The sequence below is a fragment of the Sceloporus undulatus genome, chromosome 4 (assembly GCF_019175285.1).
Source record: "Sceloporus undulatus isolate JIND9_A2432 ecotype Alabama chromosome 4, SceUnd_v1.1, whole genome shotgun sequence".
NCBI lineage: Eukaryota > Metazoa > Chordata > Lepidosauria > Squamata > Phrynosomatidae > Sceloporus > Sceloporus undulatus.
In genome coordinates, this window is record NC_056525.1 from 72,079,539 (window position 1) to 72,100,378 (window position 20,840).

At 39.1% G+C, this 20,840-nt stretch overlaps 1 protein-coding gene and 1 pseudogene across 13 annotated transcripts in view; one reads left to right on the forward strand and one right to left on the reverse strand.

Annotated features, from left to right (window-relative positions):
- The window catches only part of PTPRF (protein tyrosine phosphatase receptor type F), a 581,399-nt gene that overhangs the window by 299,338 nt on the left and 261,221 nt on the right, over positions 1-20,840 (forward strand). The window lies entirely within an intron of this gene.
- Positions 12,283-12,344, reverse strand: LOC121930217 (annotated as a pseudogene).

The window sequence follows — 20,840 nt, forward strand, 5'->3', positions numbered from 1 at the left end:
GTTTGGGGGGACAAAAGGCATGGGAACCAAGAGTTATTTCATCTGTTCACAGTAAATGACATTGAAGTCTACATTACACATGCATGCACACACACACGTGTTTATGTAAGAGAGGGGAGGCGGATGAAAAATGAACAAGATTTTCAAAGAACTATTTAATACTCCATTCATTTCCAATAGCAGATCTCTCTCTCCTTCTCCCACTCTCTCTCTCTTATATGTACACATATTTTGGAGGGGCATTTCATTTATCTGAGATTGGCTCTACCTGCACCATACTTTTTGTAGATTAAACCTAGAGGTGATTTAGTGATTATGGTGAATGGGAACAATTAAGTGAAAGGGAATTTCATTTGGAGAAGGATCTGTGTAGCAAATAAACTGGAATGGAAGTATTAATTTGGAATGATCAGCGGGGTGGGGTACAAATTAATATTAGAATTGGGGTAATTTGGTTGAGAAATTAATTAGCTTGCCGTATGTTAAACAATTATAGCAGTCATTTCTAAATTTGTATACATACATATAAATTAATATATTACGATCCTTCAGTTTTCTACACTTTTTGCACAAAGTTGACATAGGCTGCATCTGCACTGCAGAAATAATCCAGTTTGGCAACACTTTAACTACCATGGCTTAGTGCTGTGAAATTCTGGGAAATAATGGCGGGTTATAAACCGCCGCCGCTGTTTGCTCCGTGAGGGAGCCGCTGCAGCCAAACCGCGCGGCTCTGTTACGGAGCAAAAAAGAAGCCCCAAAATGGAGCTTCTTTCCGCAGCGCAGCTATGACGCCGCGAGGCGCCGCTGGCACACTCGCAACATCATAGGCTCTGCGACACGTCTGGACGCTATGCGTCCAAGACGTAAACATGGCGGTGGCCATCTGGAACGGCCGTCGCCAAAAAATACGTAGTGACTACGTATTAGGGTTAGGGGGTGCGGAAGCACCGCACCTTCCTAACCCTAATACATAGTCACTACATATTTTTTGGCGGTCTGTAACCCGCCGTAGTTTTGTGAGACATTTAGCCTTCTCTGCCAGAGAGGTCTTATGCAAAACAAACGACAAATCCCAGAATTGCATAGCATTGAGCCAAGTGCTGGATTATTTCTGCAGTGCGAATGCAGATGTATATAACTGATCTCAGAGTGGTTTTACAACCTGTGACTCAATTTTTTTAAATTATATATCAACACCTTTGCCTGTACCTGTGCTTCAAAACAAAAAACATGAGCTCATTTGACTGAAGCTTGCAGCAGCAGCCCTGAGTTGCTGGAGGGCAGATAAGGGAGGGCAGGTAAGTACTAGTGACTTTTTAATATATTATTATTATTATTATTATTATTATTATTACTACTACTAAAAATGCACAGTCTATTTATTTGAACTGGAATAAACTTAAAACTATGTTAATGGGAAACTAACAATTTTCCCTGACCTCAGTAGCAATGTGATTGCAACTTACTAGGCTCAGTTGTTTTGTACCAGTGGCTATTAAGAACTTGATTTTTTACACTTTTGGTATAAATATTTTTTAAGATGAGGATACAACTCTTCTGGGGTTACTATTCATTACTACAGGTATACAGCTTGTACTGTATACAGGAGAGGCCATTCAGTACAGTAAAAGATTTGAAAACCAAGTCCTAGGTGGAATAGTTGAGAGCTCTTGGTATCTATAGGCTGTTAAAGACTGAGAGGTGATGTAGTTATTGCAGTTGTTAACTGCCCTCAAGTTGACCTCAACTCATGGTGACCTTGTGGATGAGACATCTCCAAGACTCCCTGTTGTTGTTGTTGTTGTTGTTGTTGTTGTTATTATTATTATTATTATGCTTTATTTATATAGTGCTGTAGATGTGTACAGTGTTGTACATACAAACAATAAAATAGATAAGAGTAAACCGCTCTGCTTAAGTCTTGTGAATTCATGTTCATGACCTTCCTGATTGAGTCTAGCCATCTAACATGTGGTCTTCCTCTCTTTATACTACCCTCTACCTTTCCTATCTTGATGAGTTATGCCTTCTCATAATAGGGCCAAAGTACAACAGCTTAAATTTGATAATCTTGGCTTCTAGGGGTATTTCTGGCTTGTACTGTTCAAGGGCCCATTTGTTTGTCTTTTGGCTGCCCAAAGTATTCTCAGCACTCTTCTCCAACACCATATCTCAGATGAGTTGATTTTCTTTTATATGCTTTTTTCACTGTCCAGCTCTCACATCTGTACATAGTGATGTGGAATACCATGGCTTTGCTTTGATTATTCGAAGTTTGGTGTTCAATTGCACATCTTTGCCCTTTAAGATCTTGTCTAGTTCCTTCATAGCTGCCCTTCCCATTCCTAGTCTTCTTATTTCTTGACTGCAGTCTCTGTTCTGATCAATGTTTGATCCGAGGTATGAGAAATCTTTAACTATTTCTATTTCTTCGTTATCTAAGTTGAATTTATGTATGTCCTCTGTGATAATTGTTTTTGTTTTTGGGGTTTTTTTTGTTTTTTGTTTTGTTTTGTTTGTTTTTTGTTAAGCAGCAAGCCTGCCTTTGCACTTTCTTCCTTGACTTTCCATATTAATTGTCACAAATAGTAGTATGGTGCAATCCACATATCTCAGATTATTTATGTTCTTTCCTCCTATCTGCACTCTTTCTTCTCCTAAGTCTAAACCTGCTGTTCATATGATGTTTTCTGCATGCAAGTTGAACAAGTAGAGTGATAAAATGCTGCCTTGCCTGATGCCCTTGCCAATTGGGAACCATTCTGATTCTCCATGTTCTGTTCTAACAGTGGCCCAATGTCCTGAGTACAGATTCTCATCAGAACTATCAAAGGTAGTGAGACTTCCAAGTCTTTGAGAGCATTCCATAGCTTTTCATGATGGATGCAGTCAAAGACTTTGCTACAGTCTATCAAACACATGCCAGTTTTGTTTGTGAATTCCTTGGTTTTCTGCCTTAACCATCCTATGTTTGCAGTGTGGTCCCTAGTGCATCATCCTTTCCTGAACCCTGTTTGTACTGTTGGGATTTCTCTCTCCATATGTGATTGGAGTCTGTGTTTAAGCATAATTTTGCTGCATGGGAAGTTAATGCTATGGTCCTATAGTTGCTTTAGCTTTTTCTGTCTCCTTTTTGTGGATGGAGATGTATATTGAACATTTCCAGTCTTTTCGGCCTGCATTTTTGTTTCCCTTGTTTGTTGGCACATTTTTGGTTAACACTAAAATTGATTCTATGTGTGTTAACTATAGCATTTCATTTGGAATGTGGAGGTGATGTGATAGCTGTCTTTAAATGCCTGAAGGACTGTCATATGGAGCATGGAACAAACCAGTTTATTGTTGCTTCTGTGAATAGGACTTGGACCAGTGGGTTCAGATTACAAGAAAGTAGGTTCTACTAAAATTCATGAAGACTTTCTGCGTGGTAACCATTGTTCAGCAGTGAAATAGCCTACTTCAGAAGGAGGATTCTAGGAGATTTTAAAACATAAGTTGGATGACCACCTCTCAGGGTTGTTTTACTTGTGGATTCCTGCACTGGCAGAGGACTAGACTACATGGCTAACAAAACCCCTTCCAATTCCATGAATCTATGTGCCTTTTTCAAAGTAGTGGCTTTCCAGTAGCAACTTAATGAATATAATTCTTCCCCCCCCCATTTAAAAGCCCCAGATTCCCATTTAAAACCAACAGAAAAAGGTCAGACCTCTAGGCTCTTTTGAATACATTTGCATGTAATTTGTGGTTGGCCCCACAGGAATGTTGTTCAGTTGCCAAGAGCATTATAACCAAGGGTGCTTCCAGATGGAGCACTAGTTAATGGTCATTATTCAGCTATTTGTTAGAATCTTCTCTGGAGAGGATAACATGGAAGAAGAGTTGAGAAAACAGTGGAAGACTACAAACAGAAGGATTTACCACATTGACCCATGAATGAGGCAGGGGGTTTCATAATAAAAGCTTTGTGTGGAAAGAGCATAAAAGTCATACTGTAATAAGCTTTTGCACATCATTTCTGAGAGAGAGAAGATTTTTAGGTGGACAAAGAAGTGGACCTGGTTGATAGGGACTGCCAAGGGAGAGCAGTCAGTAAGGATCACCAGAGGAACATATGAAAAAGAGAGATTCTATTCATTCACTCATTTTTTTCTTCAGGTTATAGCCTGCTTTTCACCCAGTATGAGGCCTACAGTGGCTTACTGTGTGAGTTAAAACAAAATACAACTAAAACAATGTTTAGTACAAAAGTTAAAAAAATTAAATAAACAAACATATTAAAAAATAATTTTAAAACATTTAAAAACACATTTAAAACATAATGAAGAGGAAAGACAGCACACCCCATTTAAGAAACCTCACTGACAGCCAATTAAAACAAAAGGCCTTTCTAATTAAAAAGGTCTCTACCCTTACATTTAACAGCAGTTTAGAAAAGGGAGTTTCTGCAGATGTTGTTCATTGTGGAGACAGATGAGCAAAACTGTATGTTCCAGACTACCTTCATCTATACTGTGGTAGAGAAGCTGCACAATTTCATTTGGAGGGTGGCGGGGGGGGGGGGGAAAGGCAGAGGTAATCGGATAATCTGATCCCAAGGAAGTTGCTTTTCTACTAAACCAGTGTCTGCTGTCAGTAATTGACTGGATGAGGATGAACAAATTGAAACTTAATCCAGACAAGACTTTGGTGCTCTTAGTCAGAGGGCAAATCATGGAACAGGGATTCAGCCTGTGCTGCCCCTGAAATCTCAAGTTCACAATTTGGGTGTGATCCTGGATTTGGATCTGAACCTGGATGCCCAGGTTTCAGCTGTGGCCAGGAGTGCATTTGCGTGGTTGAAACTAGTGTACCAGTTGTGCCTGTTCCTTGAGAAGTTAGATCTGGCTATAGTGACACATGTTTAATTACATGCCGTTTGGAGTACTGTAGTGCGCTCTACCTAGGGCTGCATTTGAAAACTGTTCAGAAACTTCAGAGGGTCCAAAATGCTGAGGCCACACTGTTGACTGGGGCTGCCCTGCTGAAAGTTACATTGGCTCCCAATACATTTCTGGGCAGAATTTAAAAGACTGGTTTTAAAGTCCTAAATGGCTTGGGTCCAGACTATCTGAAAGATTGTATCTCCTTATACAAACCAGCCTGAGTGTTAAGATTGGCAGGAAAAGGCTTTCTCTCAGTCCCACCACCTTTGCAAGTGCAGTTGATGGGGACTCGGGAGGGAGCCTTTTCTGTGGCTGCTCCCAGACTGTGGAACTCCCTTCCACTGGGGACCAGGTTGGCCCCCTCCCTGCTCTCTTTTCACCAGCAGATAAAGACATACTTATTTAGATAGGCTTTTAGTGTGTGAGTTTTACTTATACAGTGTGTGTGCCTGTGTGTGTAATTGGTGTGCTGTTTGCTTAAATTTTTAAAATAGTTTTAACTATGTTGTTTGTTGTTGTTATGTTTCAATTCTAGCACTATTTAATTATTGTTAAATATTGTAATTAATGTTTTAGTTTTATCCTTTTAAAATTGTGGTAAGCCACCTTGAATCCCATTTTGAGGGAAAGGTGTGATAGAAATCCAATAAATAAATAAAATAAGAGAATGCCAGGGAAAAAAAGCCTGAGAATTATAAAAGCATAATTTTTCAGGACTAGATACTTTCAGGAAGTCCAGACCTGAAGATAATCACCTTATTGTGGCTAATACTGTTTGATAGACCTCTTCTTTAGCAGGGTGGGGGCAACATTGTGACCTGGACTTTCGACACATCTTCTGGTAATGAAAATCATACATTAATTGTATAGAGGAGAAAAATGACTTGGAAGGGACCCAGAATTTGGATTATTGCTGAAGAACTGGTTGTGGAAAGGACTTTGCACTGTGGAAATTGAGAGGTGTAGAGGAAGGCAACTGTTCACTATATATATATAGTGAGATGCCTTAGGTTCCTTTCTGGGAGAAAGGCAGCATAACAATGAATTAAATAAATAAATACACCTAAAAACTGGCCAAGAATGAGGTTCAAGTTATGTTTGCTCAGCCTTAGAAATGTTAATAGGTATAGGTCATGAAGACTTACATGCTGCCATCTTAAGTACAGTACTACCCCAAGCCTTGCTTGTTGTCTTGCCTGCTTGCTCTCTAAATCCATAGCCATGCATTATATACTTAGCTTGTAGCCAGCGCTGCGCACTCATCTCTCGCAGCCATTTTTATCACTTGTAGTGAGCCTGCACAACAACAAGAAGAAAAATCCTAATGAGAGTGTGTGTGTGTGTGTGTGTTAGAAATACTTAAAAGTCTGAAATGTGATAAAAGCAAGAAGAGGCAGGAAGCTCTAGAAACACAAATTCAAAATGTACCATAAACACAAAGAAAGGACCATCTTTCTCTATCTCTTTGTAACATGGAAAAAAGAGATAAATGCCCTGCTCCTGCTCTGCTTGGTTTAGGTGGCAGTGTGCTGTACATCCAGCTCTGAATTGTCCAGTATAGTGTCTGTATGTGTGCATGTGTATATGCATGTGCACACACACACACCAGTTTTGAGCTACTCATACAGCATACAGGAAGAAAGGTGGTCATGCTTCTTAGCTTAGATCCTTAAGTCCACCACCTCTATCCTGTCTTGGGGACCAGCCAGGGGCAAGGTACTAAACAAAGTCCATTAGAGATGAGTCATATACAGAAGCTTACCAGCCAGTAATGGTTCTCAGAGTCAGGCAGTCCAAGTCAGTAGGGTGCAGGAAGAAACCAAGACATCAGTCCAAGGGAGCATCTGATAGCATTGTCAATTTACAATGCAGGATCCAAGTTCTACAGAAAAATGAACCGGGGTGAAGATACAAGAGCATTGCTTCCTCTAGAATGGTCAGTTGTCAGCAACAAGTTCTTGAGGGAGTTGTTGTATTATTTATGGCCTGGTAGCCTCTAGTAGCTATTGCCTGATTAATGAGCATTTCCTGTGTAAATGCTCCAAGTGTCTCAAACCTTATCTCTCTTGGCTATGTTCCATTACGTTAGATATTACTGGGTCCATATCTCTGTGTTGTGGCCGCTGGGGAGTGTCACTATCTTTCTCAAGCACTGGCATGCCCCCCTGTCCTGCTGTTTCACTGCCTGTGCTAGAGTCCCTGGAAACAAGGCATGACGACCACCCACGTCCTCATCCTCCACTTTGACCCTTCTCCCTTCAGTTGCTTTGGGCAAGGAAGAAAAAGAAATGTTGAGAAACTCTGCAAGTCTTTACAGTCTTTCAATTTATGGTCTTTAATCTTAGCAGGCTGAGAAATTGGCACATTCAGCTGCTGTTCAGAAACCAGGTCAGAGTCAAAGGGAGCCCATTCACTCATAGCTCACCTACAGTATGGGTAGAAGAGGGAATTTCGCTCCAGCATTTCCTTCCTTCCCTTTTTCAAGACAAAACAAACCACACCATTATTATTGATTGACCGTTTCTTGATTCTAGCCTGCAGCACAGGCTGTACAAAATGAAAGGCTTGTTGCAATGTTTACCAGAAGTGATTATAGTATTCTAGCAGCTGGTATCAATACAATGAACTCCCGTGCATGTCTCTGACTCTAATTTTTCTTGCTGCTCGTTTGGTTTGTAGAACAAATTACAGTGTAGTTCTGAAAGCTCATTTCCTCCCTAATTCTGCTTTTTAGTTTTTTGGGGGGTACGGTGGGGTGGGGGGGGGTGGGGGGAAATAGTGTGGTTTTTTTTTTTAAATGAATACAGTATTGCAAAGGTGATAGGATTCTGAGTGCTTTGAATACGGGTTGGTTCATTTTGATCCTAAGGATGAGATTTGCAAAGACTGATGACTATGTTGGGTTCAAGAAACAATTTCCCAGCTCCCTGAAGGATGTGACCCATGAGTATGTTTGTTTGCTTTGTGGGGTGTTGGTGGCAGGGAAGAGAAACTTCTGCTTCTGAACCTCAGAGATAGGGAAGCAAAGCAAATGCTTCTGTTGTCTTTAACTGTGTATGTAGTTTCTACAAATCCAGTAGCAGTTTTAAAGAAAATAAGGCTTTATAGTGATATATACAATGTAAGGGTCACACACACACACACACACACACACACACATATATATATATATATATTTAAAATTGCATACTTTGAGGTTGATTCTAAGAACAGGAATTACAGTAATATATAATAGATATAAATATATTTACATAATATATATAAAATAGTCACATGGTCTGGCCCAGTTTCTAGAAAAGGAACCTATAGCTATAAAGCACTTGGCTGAGTTTCTCAATCAGTAAAATCTGTTGAGAGGAATTTAAATGGATAGTCAAACAGAATATTGGTGCTATACCTTTTTGAAGTTTGATCCAGTGAATAAATTCTGACATACATTCATTACAGCGGTTGAAATGCTTATTTCATTTTTTAAATATGCAGCATGGTGTAAAGTCCCAGATTCCAGATCTATGTAAAAACTTGAGGGTATTGTTTTGACATTACATTTTCCATAATGGATAAGAGTGAAACCACTGTGAGGCCTGTTCCGCACGGGCGGAAAGTACGTGCTTGGCACGTACTAGGGTTAGAAAGGGGCATCCTTTCCAGATGCCCCTAACCCAAGTACGCGCCGAGCACATACAAAATGGCAACACCCATTCTACATGGGTGCCACCATTTTGACGTATTGGACGCTTAGCGTCCACATGTCGCGCCACGGAAATGATGCCACGAGTGTGCCATTGGCGCCTTGTGGCGTCATTTCCACGGCACAAAAAGAAGCCCCTTTTTGGGGCTTCTTTTTCGACCGCCAGGAAGCCTCGCCGTCTGGAGGCTGAGGCTTCCCGACGGCAGAAATGGAGGTGCCAGCAGACTGCCCTTTTTGTAATACCTAAAATTGTTAGATTGACTTTTCAACCTGGATGACTAAAAATGCTTACTCCAGCTACCTGTGGGGAAATACTGTACCTGTTCAGTCTCATATGATTTCAAATACTGTGTATAAGACTGCTTTGCTATCAAAGAGAACTTTAGTTTTGCAAATAATTAACCATTTTTCCAAGTATTACTCTAGACAGATAGTAGTCTTCCTAAAGCAATTTGAATTGCGAGAAAACACCATATCATTAGAATAAATGTAGAGGAGGAGAAAGGTTTTTTCCTTGTAATTTTTTTATCCCTTTTATATAAACATTATATAGAAAAGGGGCAAGAATGCAGCTCTAATTCAAATAGATAATGGAGGCAATAGTGCTCTAAAGAAAAAAACCTGCCCCTTAAATATCTTATCAGATTATAAGATTCTAACCAATATCAGCAAATCACTATCAATATTAGCTAATGCACATTTATCATATCATTTCTTTCTCTGTATGGGGTCTACAGATATAGTGAATAATTTAGTACGATTGAGGTTCACTTAGGGCTGAAACAGGTGGCCCTGAAGGGGCGGCTCCACGCCGCCCCTTTGAACGCTAGATCAGGGCCATGGCGGCCACACGTGGCAGCCTCAATCCAGCTACTTACTGGCTGAAAAGAGGCTGCAAAATGCCACTCTTTTTTAAGCCGGCAAAAGGGTGCCATTTCCGCTGCAGCTTTGTAGTGCTCGGATGGCAAGGCGGCTTTTAGTGTCAGTCTGCAATCTGTACTGGCCCATACTTGGTTATCAAGTGTTTCCAAAAAAAAAAAAAAAAAGTTCTGTTGTAAAATGTCCAAAATACAAAATTAACTAGGGCTTAATAAGCTAAAAACCTAACCACCCTAAAGGCACTAGATCCCACCTGATCTTGAATCAGTCCTGGTTAGTACTTAGATGAGAGACCACGAGTGGGTACTAGGGGTTGTAGGCTATCTTTCAGAAGAAGGGTCTTGCAAAACTACCTCTTGCCTAAGAAAACCCTATGAAATCCATAGGGTCACCATATGTCGATAGGTGACTTGAAGTCACATGCATAAACAAATAGAACTAATTTATTTTATTTTTTACTCTCTTTCAAGCTTATTTTTAATAGGTCACTGAAACCCACAGACCTTTATGTATCTTAGTAGCTCTCTCACATTGTACTAGCTTCACTATCCACAAGTACTGTAACTATTTTACTCAACTCTAAAAACATGCCAGCCTAGTGGAAAGGGTTCATATTTGTCACAGTAGAGCAGAGGTTACTTTTTGAAATCTATTGAAACAATATATCCATTTCCCCTTTTTTTTTCTTTTTTGGTAATGGTAAATAAACCTTTTCACCTCAGCCATTATCTCCCATTAGCTCAATTGCCACTTTCAGGGTTATTCCAGGGCAAATATATCCCTACATTTAGATGTCAGTACAGTATTAGCAGAAATGAATCATTTACTAACCCTTATAAATAAGAAGTGCTGTCTTTGGAGTGTCTTTGGTTAAAAGAAACTTCTCTTCCAGGACAAAAAAAATATCAATTCTTAAACTGCTTTTAAGCTTTTTGTGCAATAAACTATGGAATTTTCCAAGAAATCAGCATTTAAGTAATTGTGTATATGCTGACTGGTGGATGACACAACCCAGCTATAAAAAGCATAGATGCATTATCTCGTTTATCCGATTGAGGTCTGTGGTTGATTTTCAGAAGTTAACGGACCTACTATTTTATTTATTTATTGAATTTATATTGGGTCTTTCTGCTAAGATGGGATTCAAGGCGGCTAGATGAGATTCAAGGCGGATCACAAGGAGTGTGGAAGGCCCATAATTTGGATAGCTAGGAATTGTCTATATATAATCAAAGTTTAGCTCAAGGGCAGCAGCTGAATTAGGTTTTACTACTTTAAATATATTCTAAAAAACCAAGCACGCTTTAAAATCAAGTATTCTACTTTCTGTTTATTGTTTACCCCAAGAGATTTCCCCTTGCTTCTACACCAAAGGGATTGCAAACTATGGATAGCTCCCTAGTGAAATGAAAAGTCTCCTGAGAATTTTATATTACAGAGTGCTTGGTAGCTCTTTTGGACACTTCTTGCCAGCTCAGTTTCTTTTTTGTGTTAGAAGACCAGAGTAGGTATTTAATCGTCCTTTGTCCCAGGGAATAGGATCGCTTTGTTAAGGAAACTAATGTGGCAGTATATGATCCCCTCCCTCCCTCCCCCCAATCTTCCAGCTCCTTGATGAGCTGTGTTAGCTTTTGCCATGGAAAAACTGCACTGTATTCATCTGTCATGCTAATCCTTTCCTCTGTGGTTTCAATCCCTTTATCACATTGGCCCAGCTGAACTGAAATCTCTCCAAGTTCTTGCTTAGCAAGCTCAGTGGAGAAGCCCCAGTTTTGATATCAAGAGGTAGCTGTACTCTCGCACTTACTAGCATTGTAATTCTAACTGTGCTGCCACTCTGTGGATCAGCATATCAGTGCAGTTTGCATAGCATTAAAAGCAGCGTGCTGACTTTGGAAAACACTCAGTGTCTAATAAGTGGCAGAATGGCTGGCATGCTTGCCAGTTTATTTGCTGCAGTTATTTTTTCCTCCTGGTGGGATTTCTCCTTCACTTTAAATATGAGTCCTTGCATTTTATTTTACAAAGCAAAAATATCATGTTACCTTTACAAGTCTCTCATGACATGAGATGTAACTTCCACACATCATTTTTTGTTTTGTTTTGAGTATAGTCTTGAATCCCAAGGCAGAGTATGTTTAAACAACATTTTTAAATGAAAAAAGGAACCATAGTCATTGTATAGAAAGTATGCAGTACTTAAAAAAAAAAAAGTCAAGCTATACTGTAGAATGTAGAGATTATAACTCACTCTGACATACATTTACATTTATTTATAGAATTAGTGAAGGTTGGCTGTCAATGTTGAAAAGTCCTGAGCCATTTGACTGAGGAGGCAAACCATACTGATAAAGCTGCAGTATGACACTTGCACCAACATTCAGTCTCTCTTCCCCAGTGTTGTGCAAGTCTCTGAAAAATTGCTGGCAAGTGCTTGAAATTTTCCTTCCTGTTTGTAATCCTTAGCTTTCTAGAGCACAACACCTTAGCATGTGTTTTTGATTACAACTTCTCATAAAGAAGGAATGGGTCTACATGTCACTCTCACTACCTATAGCAATAACAAATACATTTCTATACCGCTTATTAGTGCACTTTAAGCACTTCCTAAGCAGTTTACAAAGTGTAAACTAATTGCCCCCAACAATCTGGGTAGTCGTTTTAGTGACCTTGTAAGGAGTCGAGTTGAGCCCTTTGCTGGTATTGAAATCGCAACCTTATGGTTTGTGAGTGAGTGGCTGCAGTACAGGCATTTAACCACTGAACCACCAGGGCTCCTAATTAGGGGCATGCTAATCTTCTCTGTATCGTTCCAATTTTAGTATATGTGCTGCCGAAGCGAGTGCTTTTCCAGTGCTATGTATCCCATTGTAGCTACATCCACTGATGCTGGCACCTTATGTTATATCAAACTATAGTTGAATTAATAAATATATCAGGGGATGTTCGGAGGCTTACATCCTGCTTCCAGGAAATGTAGGGTCAGAGGTGGTTTTTAACAATAGTAGAAGCACTTCACATCTATTCTTTTCACGTTGGTCAGAGTACCCAAGTTCCTGCAACAGCATATCAGGTTATCTTCACTTCTCCAGCTAGGGATCATGCCTTGGAACTTGACCTTTGCTCTGTGCACCTACATTCTACAGGGAGCATAGAGGCTGTACTGGGCCTATTTAGTGAGTAGGATACTGTCAGCCAACAATAAGATGAATCCTTTAGAATCTTACCATCCATCTGAAATGGAAGCTACTCAGAAGCCCTTGTGGAGTGTAGGTAAAGTATTTGGTACATTATCACCTGCTATTAAACTTCCCATAGTTGTTTTCTAGCAAGTGTTGGGAATCATTGGCCCTCCAAACAATATTGAATTCCAACTCCCATCATTCCTAACCATTTGCCATGCTTGTATGGCTGATAGGAGTGGAAATCAACAATGTCCAGAGGGCCACAGGTTTCTTAGCCCTGCTATAGAGCATTCAATCTCCTGATAGCCTACTTACAGTCAAAAAGAACTCTTTTAATGGATAAAATGCTTTTGGCCAACCTTGGAGACAGGCAGCTGTTACAAGCAAGCAGAACACGGATAACACAGTATATACAGAGAGCAAATTAAATAATTAGGGACAGGTTTCTGATGGGTAGCTGGATTCTGCAGTCTATGCTTGAAGATGCAATGTCTTGAGTAAGGCAGGGGGAAAAGAGAACAGGTGATAGTCCATGTAAGCTGGTAATGGGATGGCTGATTGAAAAGTTCTGAATTAGTGATTCACAACTCGTTCCAAACTGAAAATGCAGGCACAAAGCTGTCTGTGCCCAAACTAGCTCAAACAGCAAAAACCTACCAGATGGTGCTCTGTGCTTTCCAAGCAATGCAGTGAGGTCCCTGTCTCCTCCTGGCACTGTAGCAGGGGGATGAAGACAGCATTTCTTATCTAATACTTACTCATTGGTACTGAAGACAAAGCCTATGAATTCCACTGAATGTTTAAGCAGCGTATGTATACACTCTAGCTTTCTAGAGCACAACACCTTAGTGTGTGTTTTGTATGTGTGTATGTATGTATGGTAAGAGAATTGCATGGATTTTGATGTATATTCTGTCAAGAAAAATGAAAACAATGGAAGCACTGTTGTTAATATATTGTGATCAGTCATCAGAGGAGGTGTCTGCTTAGATAAGCACACTATCTTGCATATTAATCCCAGGAATTTTATGATACAGGTGGCCTGGTCACTTACATACCAGCCTTCACCACCTTACATACACTTTTGTGTACAACTTCTGTCAGTCTCACATAACATAAGAAATAATGAGGACTTCTGAGAGTCTTGATCTGAAACAGAAAAAAGGAAGGAGAGTCTTTTAAACATCAGTTGTTGTTGTTGTTGTTGTTGTTGTTGTTGTTGTTGTTGTGTGTAAAGTCATTTTTAATTAATGGTGACCCTAAGGCAAGCCTATCACAGGGTTTCCTTGGCATGGTTTGTTCATAAGGGGTTTGCCATTGCCTTTTTCTGAAGCTGAGAGAGCGTGACTTTGCCAAGGTCACCCAGTGGATTTCCTTGGCTGAGTGGGGACTTGAACCCTGTTCTCCAGAGTCTTAGTCCAGTGCTCAAACCACTATGCCACACTGGCATATATGACATTGTATTATTACTATTGGCGAGGAGACCACTTTCAGGAATCACTATGATATTTATTTCAAATAATTCATTGTAGTTGGTTGTATATATACTTTCAAAAGCAATGTGAACCCAAAGCTCCTTTGAACATATGGATTCAAGCAGTTGAACAGTTTCAAATGGAGAACTGAGTACCGTCTTGTGAATCCCAAGACAAAATATATTTAAATAGTACTTGAAAAGGAAGAAGCAGTTTAGGCACTGCATGGAAAATAAAGAATGGATCAAACTAAATGCCTAATTTTTACAGCTAAACTTTCTTTTTTCTTTCTTTCTTTTTTTTCCAGTGGTAAATCATAGATTTGTGCACACTTTAATGGTGTTTATAACCACCATCAGGAAAAGGCTTTGAGTATGAAGACTGAGCGTGTATATATTTGTTATGCTACCGTAATGCTCAAAGCTTCACAGGCTTACTAACTGTATGACTCATCCGTTCTCACAACTTCATAAATGGAGTGAAGAACCCAGAACTACAAACCCAGTTCTGAATTTCAAACAGACTATTTTAATGGAAAAAGCACAAAATAGTCAAAAAAAAGATTAGGGAATAAAACATTAAGTAGTTTCAGAATAATCTATAACTATATTTTAATTAGAAAGAAAATGGTACAGAACCATGCTATGTTAGACATACATGTCTTAGCAATGTGGAATAAAAGCAACCCAGAAATATGTTTGAATCTTAAACTAAGGGGTATAAAATCCCCTGATATAGAAACCCTTATCAAATTCAGTGCTTTTCAAATTCACATGTTCTCACAGTCTCAACCACTGAAGACTAGCACAAAAGAAAGGGCATTCCGACTAGTTTGAGAGATGATTCTATACTTAAGAGGCACCCATTTTGATTCCATAAAAGAAACTATAGCCCTGAGTTTGCAAGACTTGAACAGAACTGTTAGTAACACGATTTTTTAAAAAAAAGGTTTCCCATTTATAGGATTGAAGCTGATTTGACAACACATAAAGATAAAGAATAACATCAACAAGGGATTGCTAATAAGAACTTTAGAGTGCTTTAAGTCTAGAAATATTTTAAGGACAAACTGAGGAGAACCTATTATAGTGTAAACTGGTCAAGTGAACTGGTGCTGGAGAGAATGGTTCGGGGTCCTAAATCATGTAGAATTTTAAAAGTAAATATCATTTGAACTGAGTTAGACATTTATTGGAAGCCAATGCATCTTTTTCAAAATAGGTAGTGTTTGAAGTTTAGGGAGAATGCAAACCACATCTGACACAGTGTTTTGCAGCATTTTGAACTCAGCTTAAAAGTAAGGTGTTGAATAATTCATCTTTCATGGTTTCACATATATAGGACTCTGTGAGTAAACTCTGATACCTAGTGCACAGAATTTGAATTCCCAAGTCTCTGAACTTTCATTCCATGCAATGTAGGTCTCTTCTTGTTGTTGTAATGTTACAGTATGTTTAAAAGCCTGAAAAATATGGTTCTTGCAAGTATATTAGAAGGAAAGGACACATGTAAAGTGAATATCCTGGGAAGAATGTCCTAAAACAAGGAAGGGGAAAAATTGGAGTGAGAAGAGCACAAAACCTTCCCCTCAGATCTGGATTATGTCAGGGGATGGGGCCCATTACAGTAAATGATGTCATTTGGGACTTTGGCCAAAGCTGGCTTCATTTCCCCACACCCATGTGTGAAGAGGAGTGGAGCAGAGGTACATAACTGAATGACTCCTAGTTGCCCCAAACCCCAATTGATATGTATTTCACTTTTTCCATGTAGGAACTATAGGGACCAACCATACAGATCAGGGCTGGGGGTTAAACCGTAAGTTGTTTTGATGATCATAATAACTGTATGCTTTCACCCAGACTGATCTAATCCATCAAAAATGTCCCTTGCATTCGTTCTGATCAGTTTTGTGTTGGGGGAGGGCACTTTTATGTCATGTCAAAATGATCTGTGCATCCTCTTTGAAAAGCGTAGCAATGCTCCTGTTAAATCCTTGAGGACTGACTCTGCCCTTCCTGAATTTTCAAATGCTCAGTGTATGGTCTTCATGTATACAAGCACCTTTAATATCCTGAGTGTAAATTCTGCTGACTGAACATGTTTTATTATCTATTTGTCCTTTGACCTGTTCTTTCTCTGTTGAGGAATAACCCAGCAATATCTTTGGGGGGTGGGGGGGACACCAGCATTTTCTCAAAAGATGCACTGGGCCATGACTATCTCTTTTAGATGAGAGGAATTCATCTGGTTAGTATGGAATCTGCTTCCCATAATGCAGCCGGTATCCTTAGTGTGCTTGTCATGCTGCTGCAGACATTGTTACTGATCAAAGGACTAGTGTTGGGATTCGCATGCAGTAAAACTGAACAACCCCCTCCCTGTACCTTCACTCTGTGCCTCTCAAGAGGAAGCAAAAGGAAAAGGCGGCAGGAGGAGTCCTGTCTTTGCTAATTAGACACTAAAAGTGATGGAAGCTTTTTTAAAACAGCACTCTTGCCCTAGGCATGAATTTACTAACTTTAGTTTGTTGTTAGGTTTGGTTCATTGATCTTGTCACAATTGATGATTCATTAAGTTGTGACTCGTGTAGAAATTACAATGTGCAGATGAATCGGAAGGACACATCTGAGCATTCTCAAAGTGTTAATTATTTAGGAAGGGCTCTTGGTAGCAGGCATGTGCTGCACTCCAAGTGCCAAGTGCCGTTTTAGATTCTCAGCTCATAGATGGTGGGTGGCAGAAACACAGACCTTTTCATTCACATTGCTCATGTTGGTCAGTTCTTAAATATATCCTTAATTAAACTGGTGTACTTACCAAAGAGCTAGGCTTTTCTTGCTCCAGTGCCTTTCTGTCCTAAAAGAGTTTACTTAAGCCCAGGAGACCACAAATATCTTAACCTGTGCTCACAGTTCTCATTGTGATTTTTCTTTTCTTTTTATGATTTCATTCTGAATCTAGTGCTAGCTACAAGTTCAGTGCAACTGCTAGGAATTCTAACACAGGGATTTCTGATTTTTGGTGAAATACATTGATCACATTCTGGGGGCACAAAACCAGAGCTGCTGAATCTGTGCTTCTAAGACATTTACTCAATACAGTACACAACAAATTTTGCTTTGTTTGTGTAAAGAACAAGCAGATTTATGGTGAGTTTAATGTTCCTCTGCTCTGTAACATTGAGCATATGGTCTAAGCTTACCATTTTCAAGATGAATATTTTGCCATAGATATTTATGTTGTTTGCATTATTCTTTTCTTTAGATCCCCAACAACATAATGTTGTATTTAGGAAATTAATTTGGTGGACTCCCTTACTCCATTTTTATCACTCCAAAAGGCCAGACAGAAGGCAGAATTATTTTTCCATATCTTACTTTATATTATAATGTTGTTGGGTTTTGTTTTGTTTTGTCTTTGCTTGTTCAAACAAATAGCAAATGTCTCATGAGTTACAGTTTGATCTATATCATTGTGCTAATTTAATGCAGATACAAAAATAGAGCAGCAGTGATTTTTTGTCTAAAAAGGGTGCTGAATGTGTGGGTGCATACGTAAAACCAGCTTATATGGAGAATTTCTACTATTTTAGTATTGCAGCTTAAATATTGGTTACTTTTCTATGCTAAATGGTAATGTTTGCAGTTACAGCACCTTGCTGTGTCCATGTATATCAGCAGTTTCCATTAGGGAGGTTTACCCCCAAGTTGCCAGAAAAACTTTAAAATTCTTCTCCTCACTGACACATCTACCAAACCTGCCAAAAAACATTTAAAGAAGTGTAAACTTATCATTATGGTTTATTCATGTTTGCTGGAATTTGGTCAATTAAATTTCATCAGGTTTGAGTTCAGTGGAATAAAAAATTACAGTGTCCCATACAACATAATGAACAGTTAGCTACCTTAGCTTGTTTTACGAGATTTAAACTGAGGCTGTTACAACAAAACTGATATTTTGACAACATGGAACATCACAACACCATTTTAGGAAGCTGCTGGCTAACGCAGCCAGGTACTGCTGAAGTTGCACAGGTAATGCCAGCCTTTGTTGTGTGTTCTTTTTGCTTGGAAGTCAAGATTTTATTGGTTTAGGGAAACCTTTATAATAGAAGACGTTCATGCACAGGTAAGTTATATTCAGGGAATTTTAAGTATAACAGGGGATCTTTATTTATTTATTTACCCCCCCCCCCCCCAATGGGACCAAAATAGTTTAAAATACAAGTTAAAACAAAATACCTTCAACAGTGTGTGGTGCAAATGTTTTTAAAGCATTAAAAAGCAATCTGATTAAAACATTACTTAACATGGGGAGATAAGGCTCTCTTAGTCTGGAGCTATGCTATATAGGGCTTTATAGCTCATAACAAGCCCTTTGAATTACATCCAGAAACAGACAGGTCTTTAGTGAAGTTGATTCCATAAGGAAGTTGTATACCCTTGTAACCAGCCCTGGTCAGCAGTCTGGCTGCTAAGATTGATGTAAATGTTTTCTCTGTGCCTTTAAACATATACTTATCAGTAAAGAGACTTGTACTTCCAGAGTGAAAACATAAATACCCACCATCTATTGCTCCATTGTCTAAAGATCTCTTTGCTCTATCGCCATTTGAATGTGTATCTGATCGTTCATCTTTCTGACACCACTTTGGACACTTATTGGATATTTTCTGGACTGTTTCTGTTAGTCTACAGTTGTAGCTACATTGCAGAATTAACGCAGTTTGATACCACTTTAACTGTCATGGCCCAATGTTATGGTATTCTGAGGTTTGTAGTTTTGTGAGTTATTTAGTGTTCTCTGTCAAGAGAATTCTGATGCCACAACAAACTACAATCCCAGGATTCCAAGGCATTGAGCTAAAATGGAAGTCAAACTGAATTAATTCTGTTTTATATCTATCTGCCTATCTATCTATCTGTCTGTCTATAATGTTTTATATATCTCTATCCCTATCTATCTATCTATCTATCTATCTATGTGCCTCTCTGTCATCTATCTGTATATGTGCCTTGAGTTTCTAACAGTGTTCATATTAAAGTCTCCCAGTTGTGATACATTTTATTAGATACATTATAATTTAAATATAAATATATACGGTATATTTCAGGAAACTATGTGTTTGTTACAACAGATTCAAAAAAATGTACGAGTAGTTGAACATCTTCACACAATTGGCTTTCATGCCCGACTTAACCAGTTTTCAGACCTGATGGCAGAAACTAATTTTAATAATACAGTGTAGAATATAATAATAATAAAGGGAGTTATTGAAACAATGGCTGGAGCTCAGTTGAGTGTTAATTTCTTTTGCTCATCTTTAATTAATTTCTATTTCTATGTCTTGTACACTTGTTGGTTATTTTCTAAGGAGAGAGAAAGATTGGAATCAAAACAGGAACACACAGAGCTTTTAACAGTTGTGTCTGGAGCATTGGTTCTGCCACAAAACTTGACAGCTAATCTTCTCCACCTCCCTATTGTCTCTGTCACTAATGCTTATTGAATCATAGAACTGAAATATTTCTCTTAACCTTTCGTTTTATGGCACAGTTTTAAAAGAAAACACATTCAGTCAGCAACTTACATTAGTTCTAATCTAATCAGGGTCCAGCTTTTTTTGCTTTGCTTGGTCTGAACAATTAACTCAGAATATTTTAATGTTTTCTAGCAATTATTTATCTTGTAAATATTTCATTAGTTTATCCAAACTACAAAGTATTTTAGGCAACCACTACCCAGTTGGCTAGTACTATATTTGTGAGCCAGTGTGGTATAGTAGTTTGAGGGTTGGCCTGTGACTCAGAAGACCAGGGTTCGAATTCTGGCTTGGCCGTGTAAACTCACTGGGTGATCTTGGCCATGTTGCACTCTCTCGGCTTCAGAGGACAGCAATGACAAACCCTCCATGAAGAGTCTTGCCAGAAAAACCCTGTGATAGGTTCATGTTAGGGCCGCTATATGCCGGAAACCACTCGAAGGCACACAACAACAAATATATGAGATATATAACTATCCTAAATACTGAAACTATTAATGTAGACCTGTTTATTCCAGTTACCTCAGCATACATTTCTGGGAAGAAGCTGGTTGCCTTCCACTGCTAAGAAATGTGTGTATGTGAATAATCAACCCAAGGTGTTCTTAACTTAGATAATACATTTACTAAAGTTGAAAATGATTCCATACAAGTTAATGGGTTGTAGATATGGCTCAGTTTGTCAATACTGTCAGCCCAATTTAGATGATAGCCCCTCAATCTCAGGTACTGTAACATCATTTTAGTGGCTAGAGAGCCTAATGATAGAAAAGGTATTTGAGTTTCAGTATTTCCAATTCAGGATTCCTAGTGTTCAGTATTCTGGACTTTAACTTTTATTCATACTTATTCAGAATGGCAGATTCAGTATACAGTTGCCCCTCCTAACTTGCAGATCTGGGAACTGCGCCCTCGAATATACACGGAGAGGCAACCTCCACTATCTCCAGTGGCATGTGCAGGGGTGTGCCATGTATGAGCCTCCATTTGCATGGGGGGGGGGGGTCCGGAAAGGATCCCTTCTCAAAAACAGAGGGCCAACTGTACAATCATCTCTTCCGATTCATGGGGGATCCATTCCACACACACACACACACACACACACACACACACACACACACACACACACACACTGTG